The following is a 7,328-nucleotide window of genomic DNA, read 5'->3' as shown; positions in this document are numbered from 1 at the left end:
TTCCTGCTGCGGATGATCCAGAAGTTGTAGTTGGCAACAATCGCTGCAATATGACATGACAATCGTGTGATTTTAACCCAGTAAGTTTATTATTTCCATCGATCATGTTTTTCCGAAGATTTGAAGCAAACCCATTAGGAAACTGTACTGACTTTAAGAAATCGTAAAACTTTTTTCAATTTTTCGGAGTCAATGTGTACGCTGCATATGGTTTCATTCAACGATCACCATCTTTATACAAATACAACTCCTTACGTACCCCTATATCTTGTAAATCGATCGTCGCCTTATCTGTATCCTTACTTTTTCTGTCAATATTTAGAATTGTGCCCAACAAACTATCACTTATATTCTTCTCAATGTGCATGACATCTCTAAGTTATGACATAGCTACAATGAGGTCCAGTAAGGCAACTCCAAAAAGATACTCTTCTTTGTCCAATTAAGCTCTGTCATATGTCTCTTTCACTTCTTACTGTCAAATTTTTCATGTTTACCTAGCAATCGAGATTCCATCTTTTCTAATTGAGCTAATATTTGCTTAACGGATTTTTTAGGCGGGGGAGGTCATCGCTCAACCTTACCATCAAACTTTTTGTTAGTCCTCATCCTATGACTCATAGGAAGCCATTGTCTATGCCCAACAAAGTAAATTTTACTCGTTATTCGCTTCGATGAAGTTGCATTGTTGTAATTGGGACATGCGAAGTACTCTTGACCACTCCAACCAAATAAACTACTACGCACATGAAAGTCATTAACTGTCATCAACAACACGGCCCGCATCCAAAATGACGTATTCGTTGCAGCATCACGAACAACAATCCCTTCATCCCACAACTCTTTTAACATATCCACAAGGGGCCTTCAGAACACATCAATATCCTTCCTAAGAGCATTACGACTAGGAATCAATAACGTCAACATCATATACGGGTCCTCGATACATAGCTACGGGAGTAAATTATATGCAGTCACAATAACATGCCACATACTGTATGATAGACTCATATTCCCGAATGGGTTGAAACCATCAGTAGCTAACCCTAATCGAACATTTCTCGATTCACGTGCAAATTGTGGATATTTTTCATCAAACTCTTTCCACTCCGTACCATCTACTGGATGATGCATTAAGTCTTCATCCCTTGAACGCCCCCGCACGTGCCATGTCATTTCCTTAGCAGTGTGACGGGAAACATATAGACGCTTTAACCGATCCTTTAAAGGGAAATATCAGAGTACTTTCAATGGAACTTTTTTTCCCTTTTTGCTCTTCCAACGACCTGTACTACATACTGCACAAGACTGCAAAGCAGTAGAATCTGTACAAGACTGCAAAGCAGCGTTCTGCTTCCAAAACAAAGCACAGGCATACTTACACACATGAATTGTCTCGTAGTTCAGATCTAATTTACTTAATAACTTCTTCAGCTCGTAATGCGATGTAGGTAACTTGTTCCTTTCAGGGAGTGCATCTCTCAGTAGCTTCAACATTTCATCCATGCACTCATTATGCCACTTGTACAACACTTTTAGATGCATTAGTTTCACTAAGAAATTCAACGATGAATACTTAGTGCAACCCGGATACAATCCGACTTGGAGCTCGGATAAGAGATCCCTAAATTTATCATAATGAGTATCTTCTATAATTATTTCTGTCTCACCCATTGTCTCATGATCATCACTAATCTCAGTCACATCATTTAGCACTGCAAACATCTCGTCAAAAGGTTCACTAACAACTGCAGCAGCAACATGTACTTCACCATGGTGAATCCATGTGGTGGAACTTGTATCAAAACCCCATTGATGTATGTGCGCTTTCACTATTTCTGGTGGCAGCATCTCATGATTTCTACACTTGATACACTGACAACTAATACCCCCGGTTGAATTTGCATAATTCTTTCTAATCTTAATAAAAGCACACAAACCATCTTAGTACTCATCAGACAACCGGTTCCTTAAATGTGTCTAATTATTATTCATAGGCATCTCCACTACGATGAATTTATAAAGTTTTATCAAATTTTATGAAAATTAACATTAGTTTATTTATTTATTTTATTAGTAATATATTCCAATTCTAGTTCTAATTTACAATTCACGATTCTAAATCTAAAACCACAAACTAAATTCAAAACCCAAAATAAAACCACAAACCACAACAAATACCAAAATCAATTTATAAAATAGTAAAATATTAACTCACAAAATCCAAACCCACAAACACAGGGGGTTGGAAAATGGTATGGCAGCAGGACTGGGAGGGCGATGGCGGCCAGAAATGACGACGGCCGGGAAAATGGGCGGCGACGGCGAGGTGAAAACTCTATTTTTTAGACTTTTTCGGAATATTATTCTCCACAAATGAAGGATTTGAAGACATAATGATATATTTACCCTCTTTGTAGAGTTTTTGGACGGTTTTTAGAGGTTTTGAATGGAGAAGGAGAGAGAAAACCAAGAGGGTCACCGGAAAAAATGGCGAAAAGAGTTCTGCGATCACATTTATACAGGTCGCTTTTTGCGACGACATTATGTCGTCACAAAAAATATTAAATAGTCATAAAAACGACGTCGTTCTTCTTCTCCTCATTAATATTTATGAGAATATTCTTGAGGAATATACCAGTGCTCATTTTTTGCAACGACTTTGTTAAAATATCGTCGCAAATAATTTTAAGAAAACCGCCAAATTTTTCACCTTTTTGTTTGGGAAAATTAAATTCTCAGTTATTTGTAACGATATTATTAAACAAGTCGTCATAAAAAATAGTCGTTCTTGATTGAATTTTCTGGAACCCTTTTTTGTGACGACACGTGTCGTTGCAAAAACAGTCATTCTGAAAAGAATTTTCTAGAACCTATTGACGGGAAACCGCCAAATTTTTTACCTCTTTTTGACAACGTCACCACCAGCTGTAAGTATCACTATTTGCGACAACATGTCATCGCAAATAATGGACAAACTGGCGCCAAAATTGTTAGTGCTAGATTGGTTTTGGCGCCAACGGTTATTAGCGACGACATGTCGTCGCGAATAATTTGTCAACATTTTAGCGACGAGATGTCGTCACAAATATTGAAATTTTGTGTAACGATGTGTCATCACAAATACTGAATTTCTTTTTAGCGACGGCATGTCGTCGCTAATATTATAATTTTAGCAACGATATGTGTCATCGCTAATAATGTCGTTTCTAATAACCCTTTTTGTTATAGTGAAGTCCAGAAAATATAAATTGGGTGATGGTTTTTTAGAAAATCATCGTGAAAAGTGACATATTTAACTATGGTTTTCTCGATAACTGTCGTCTAATTTTCACTTTTAACGACGATTTCTTGAAAAAACGTCTTTAAAAGTCGTAAAAATTTTAAAAAGAATGTTTTTACGTAGAATGTCTATGTTTTTATTAAACAATATCTTTATCAAAATATTATTCACAGAACAAATCTTCCTCATATATAATCAATGTCAATATATATTTAAACAGTACCAAAAATTTCTCTACTAAATTATTAAAAATATAGTTAAATACAAAGATTAATATTTTTCCAAACACTAAATTATGACGAAACAAATCTTTGAGAATACTAAAAGAACTCCGGTTTTGATGGTCATGGAGGTACGACGAACATTGTGGTGAAGAAACTGTGGGGAGGATGATACCATGGTTGTTGGGGTTAGGAAGGCGGCAGCAGCGACGTTGATGGTGGGTATGTGTCGACATCGGGTTTATGAAGTGAGTGAAGAGCATGGAGGAGTTGAAAGGACTTGGGAGGAAAAGCTTTACAGTTTGGGGAGCGAATTAGAGTAGAGTTGGGTGGAGAGGAAGAGAGAGAAAGAATTTTGAGAGAGGGGATTTGAGAGGAAAAAAGTTAGAGTTGGCAAATTAGATAGAGGAAACATAGAAGTGAGTATTCGAATTATAGAGAAAAAGAGAAAATTCGAAACTATTTAGAAAAAGAATGAGTGAGAAAAAGTTCCTCATTCTGTATTTTGAAAATTTTTGACATTAGACGACAATTTTAAAAAAAAACCATCATATAATGTAGCACGTTAGACGTGAATTCTTGGAAAACTGTCGTCTAGTTTAGCATATTAGATGACGGTTTTCTAGAAAATCGTCGGCGAACGTGCATATGTAGATTTCCAAAGTACAGAAATCTCCATGCCGCTTTTTCTTACATATTAGATGATGTTTTGTCATAAAACGTCATTAAATGTAAAATGTCGTTAAATAAGCATCGACAAATCTTAAATTTGTAGTAGTGCGTGGCAATATTTTAAATACTCATCACTATAAAAAATGACAACTCATGCCACATTAGTTGGTACACAAGAATTAGGATTTGAATTTGTATCTCTAACATTATTCATATAAATATAATACTATCTATATCTACCTATACTACTAGCCCGTTTAGTTTTATGCGTTTAAGTTAGTGATTTTAATTATGAACTCAAATTTTGTTAGAAAACCCATTGATAGGAATTTTTTTATTCAAATTTTTTATGAGAAAAAAGTATTATAGCAAAATCAGAATCATGATTTTAAAAGCATGAACTAAACGGCCCTACATAACTAAGAGATCAGAATTTGTTTCTCGTGGATTCTTTTGCGAAACATTTTGCACACTGAAATGTGCGAAACGCTTCGTACAGTTTCTTTTTTGGGTTTTTATCTTATCTTTTGCTTTTGATATTTTTCTTGCTTTTTATCTTTATTTATTTTTATCCCTTTTTTTTCTTCTTTCTTTAATAAAACCATTGTTTTAAATAAGTCACGTGCACTCACGTTTTGACTAATATGTATATATATATATATTTAAGGATGAATTTTCAATAGTTATGTTTCCATCGATAGTCACATCTAAATATAAAAATTTGATGACATGACGGAATAAGAATTCAATTTCATTAATTGTCATTAATTTTGTTAGTCAACTATTCAATTTATTATAACCGTCGGATTAATATCTTGTGCCTAAAACAATAATACTCACTGACGGATAAATATTGAAATAATCATTAAAACCACACCCATATATATATATAGATATATATATATAAGCATGTGTTTGATATGTAACTAAAGAAGTGAATAAATATCAAGAAAATAAGACACACACAAGGATATGCAGCCTGTTTAGTTCTTATACTTAAACTCAGATTATGATTCTACTACGATAGTTTTTATCTTATAAAAAATTTGAATTTAGAAATTTTTTCTCATAAAATTTTTACTAATGAATTAGAATCACTGACTTAAATGCGTAAACTAAACGAACCTTTTAAGTATTTTCCCCTATCAAACCTTAGATTATGACAATTAAATTAGTAGCGACTCCAATGGCAGTACGGTTACAGAGGTTTAATTATATGTTTCCTTCCTTCCGGGTTGAATGATGATCCTCACATGGTTGTTCCATATATATATATATATATGTGTGTGTGTGTGTGTGTGTGTGTGTGTGTGTGTGTGTGTGTATTATATAATTTGAGATCTGGTCAATCTGGTCTTTTTACTTTAAGGGTTTTGTTACTTAATTGTGGACTATTTGTAACACTCGTGACAATTAAGTTTGTTTTTTTTTTTTTAAGGGTACTTAGACCTTGTCCGTTTTGCTCGTTTGAGTTGAGAATTTGAGTTTAAAAGTGAATTTGTGTGAGAAACAACATTATAGCAAAAAACATTAAATTTAAATTTTTATAAGAGAAAACACTATAACAAAAATTTACGTAATGATTCAAACTAACGAAATAAACGGGGCTTTAATTACTTCATTGTTGACTATTAAAATTCTGTTGATAATTAAGTTATTTTTGAGAGTGCCGAATGCCTCTTTCATTTTTTTTTCTTTATACAGCATGGGGTTCATGCTTCTCAATTTACACAAAAACTTCAACCACCCTAATTTAAATTCTCACGGACACATACTCACACACTCAAATTTGAGCTAGTCTCAAGTAGCATGCCTCTTTCAATTATTACTCTATTTTGAGCTTAATTAACTTGTTTGGTCAAATTCATTTTCCGACCATCACTAATTAAAGGTGGGCCCTCATTTATAGATCTCATATTATGAGACTTTGCTCACTTTTTACAGACGACTAGGGGTTGTTCTTTTAGAGTGCAACTTGAGTGTAGTTTTTGAGTTGAATTTGAGTTATAACTTGAGTTGAAGTTGTAACTTGAATAAAGTTGAGTGAAGTTGAATAAAATTGAAACTTAAAAGAACGTGAACTTGAATAAAGTTGAAACTTGAGTTGTTTTTTTTTTTTTTAGTTTTTTGGACAAAAGAACATGTCCTAAATTATCTGGCTTCATTGTTCATTAAAAAAAAAAAAAAAAAAAAAAAAAAAGAAGAAATAAAACTTTAGCTAACGTTCCTCACAACCAGCGAATGTAAGATCGAGGAAGGGTAGCTCATAACTATATTCTTAAAATAAATTAAAAGAAAAGCACGTCTTTAGGTGGAAAGATTATCAATCGCCTTTTTATTTTATTTTTTTGCCCCTTCCAGAAGAAACCAGCTTGCTCCAGCCTCCAATGCTTTAATTTATCAAGTAATATATTTCTCATATCTTAATCTCTGACGGTGAATTTTCAAAGTTAATTTTGTGTATTTGGTTGTTTGACAATTGACAAAAACTTGATGGTTATAGGTTAGTTTATATATTATGTGGAAGATTTTCGTCCCATCAGCATCATAATGAGATCCAGCCATGTTACTTTTGTGATTGTATTCGTACATACCAAGTAAACGAAATTGAAAGTACAACTAAAGAGAATTAATATTGTTGGGAATAAAGAATTATTAAAGAAAAAAAATATGACCTTTTTTTTAATAGAAAAAGGTGTGGGGAGTAGCCATTGGCCTGGCCACCTTCTAGAACTTGATCATACACAGGGACACATAGAGTAATGTGTGCATCTAGGCATAACTAAGTTATAGGAGACGACGCGCGTCTTCTTAGCTCCGCCAAAATTAATGATCATTATGCCGGTAGTCTAGAAATAATATCAAGCGCTTTTCATGAAACTATAATAGATGTTACGTCTATCAAACTATTTGGGAGTAAAATCCTAACTTAGCACCTTGTGGTTGTGATACTTAAATCATATCCAAATCAATAGCAGAGCCAGTTGAGGCGAAGTTGGGCAAAACCACCAGCGCTGATCTTTCTTTCTTTAATAAATTTTAAAAAATTTATTATTTTCTCATATTGCACCATTGATATTCGATTTTTGCATGTACACCCCACTGAATTTTAATCCGTTTCCCTTTATTTTTTTTATATATACAAACAAAAA

This window comes from Morus notabilis, unplaced genomic scaffold (assembly GCF_000414095.1).
Source record: "Morus notabilis unplaced genomic scaffold, ASM41409v2 Scaffold232, whole genome shotgun sequence".
NCBI classification, from domain to species: Eukaryota; Viridiplantae; Streptophyta; class Magnoliopsida; order Rosales; family Moraceae; genus Morus; species Morus notabilis.
This window is presented reverse-complemented; position numbering follows the sequence as displayed.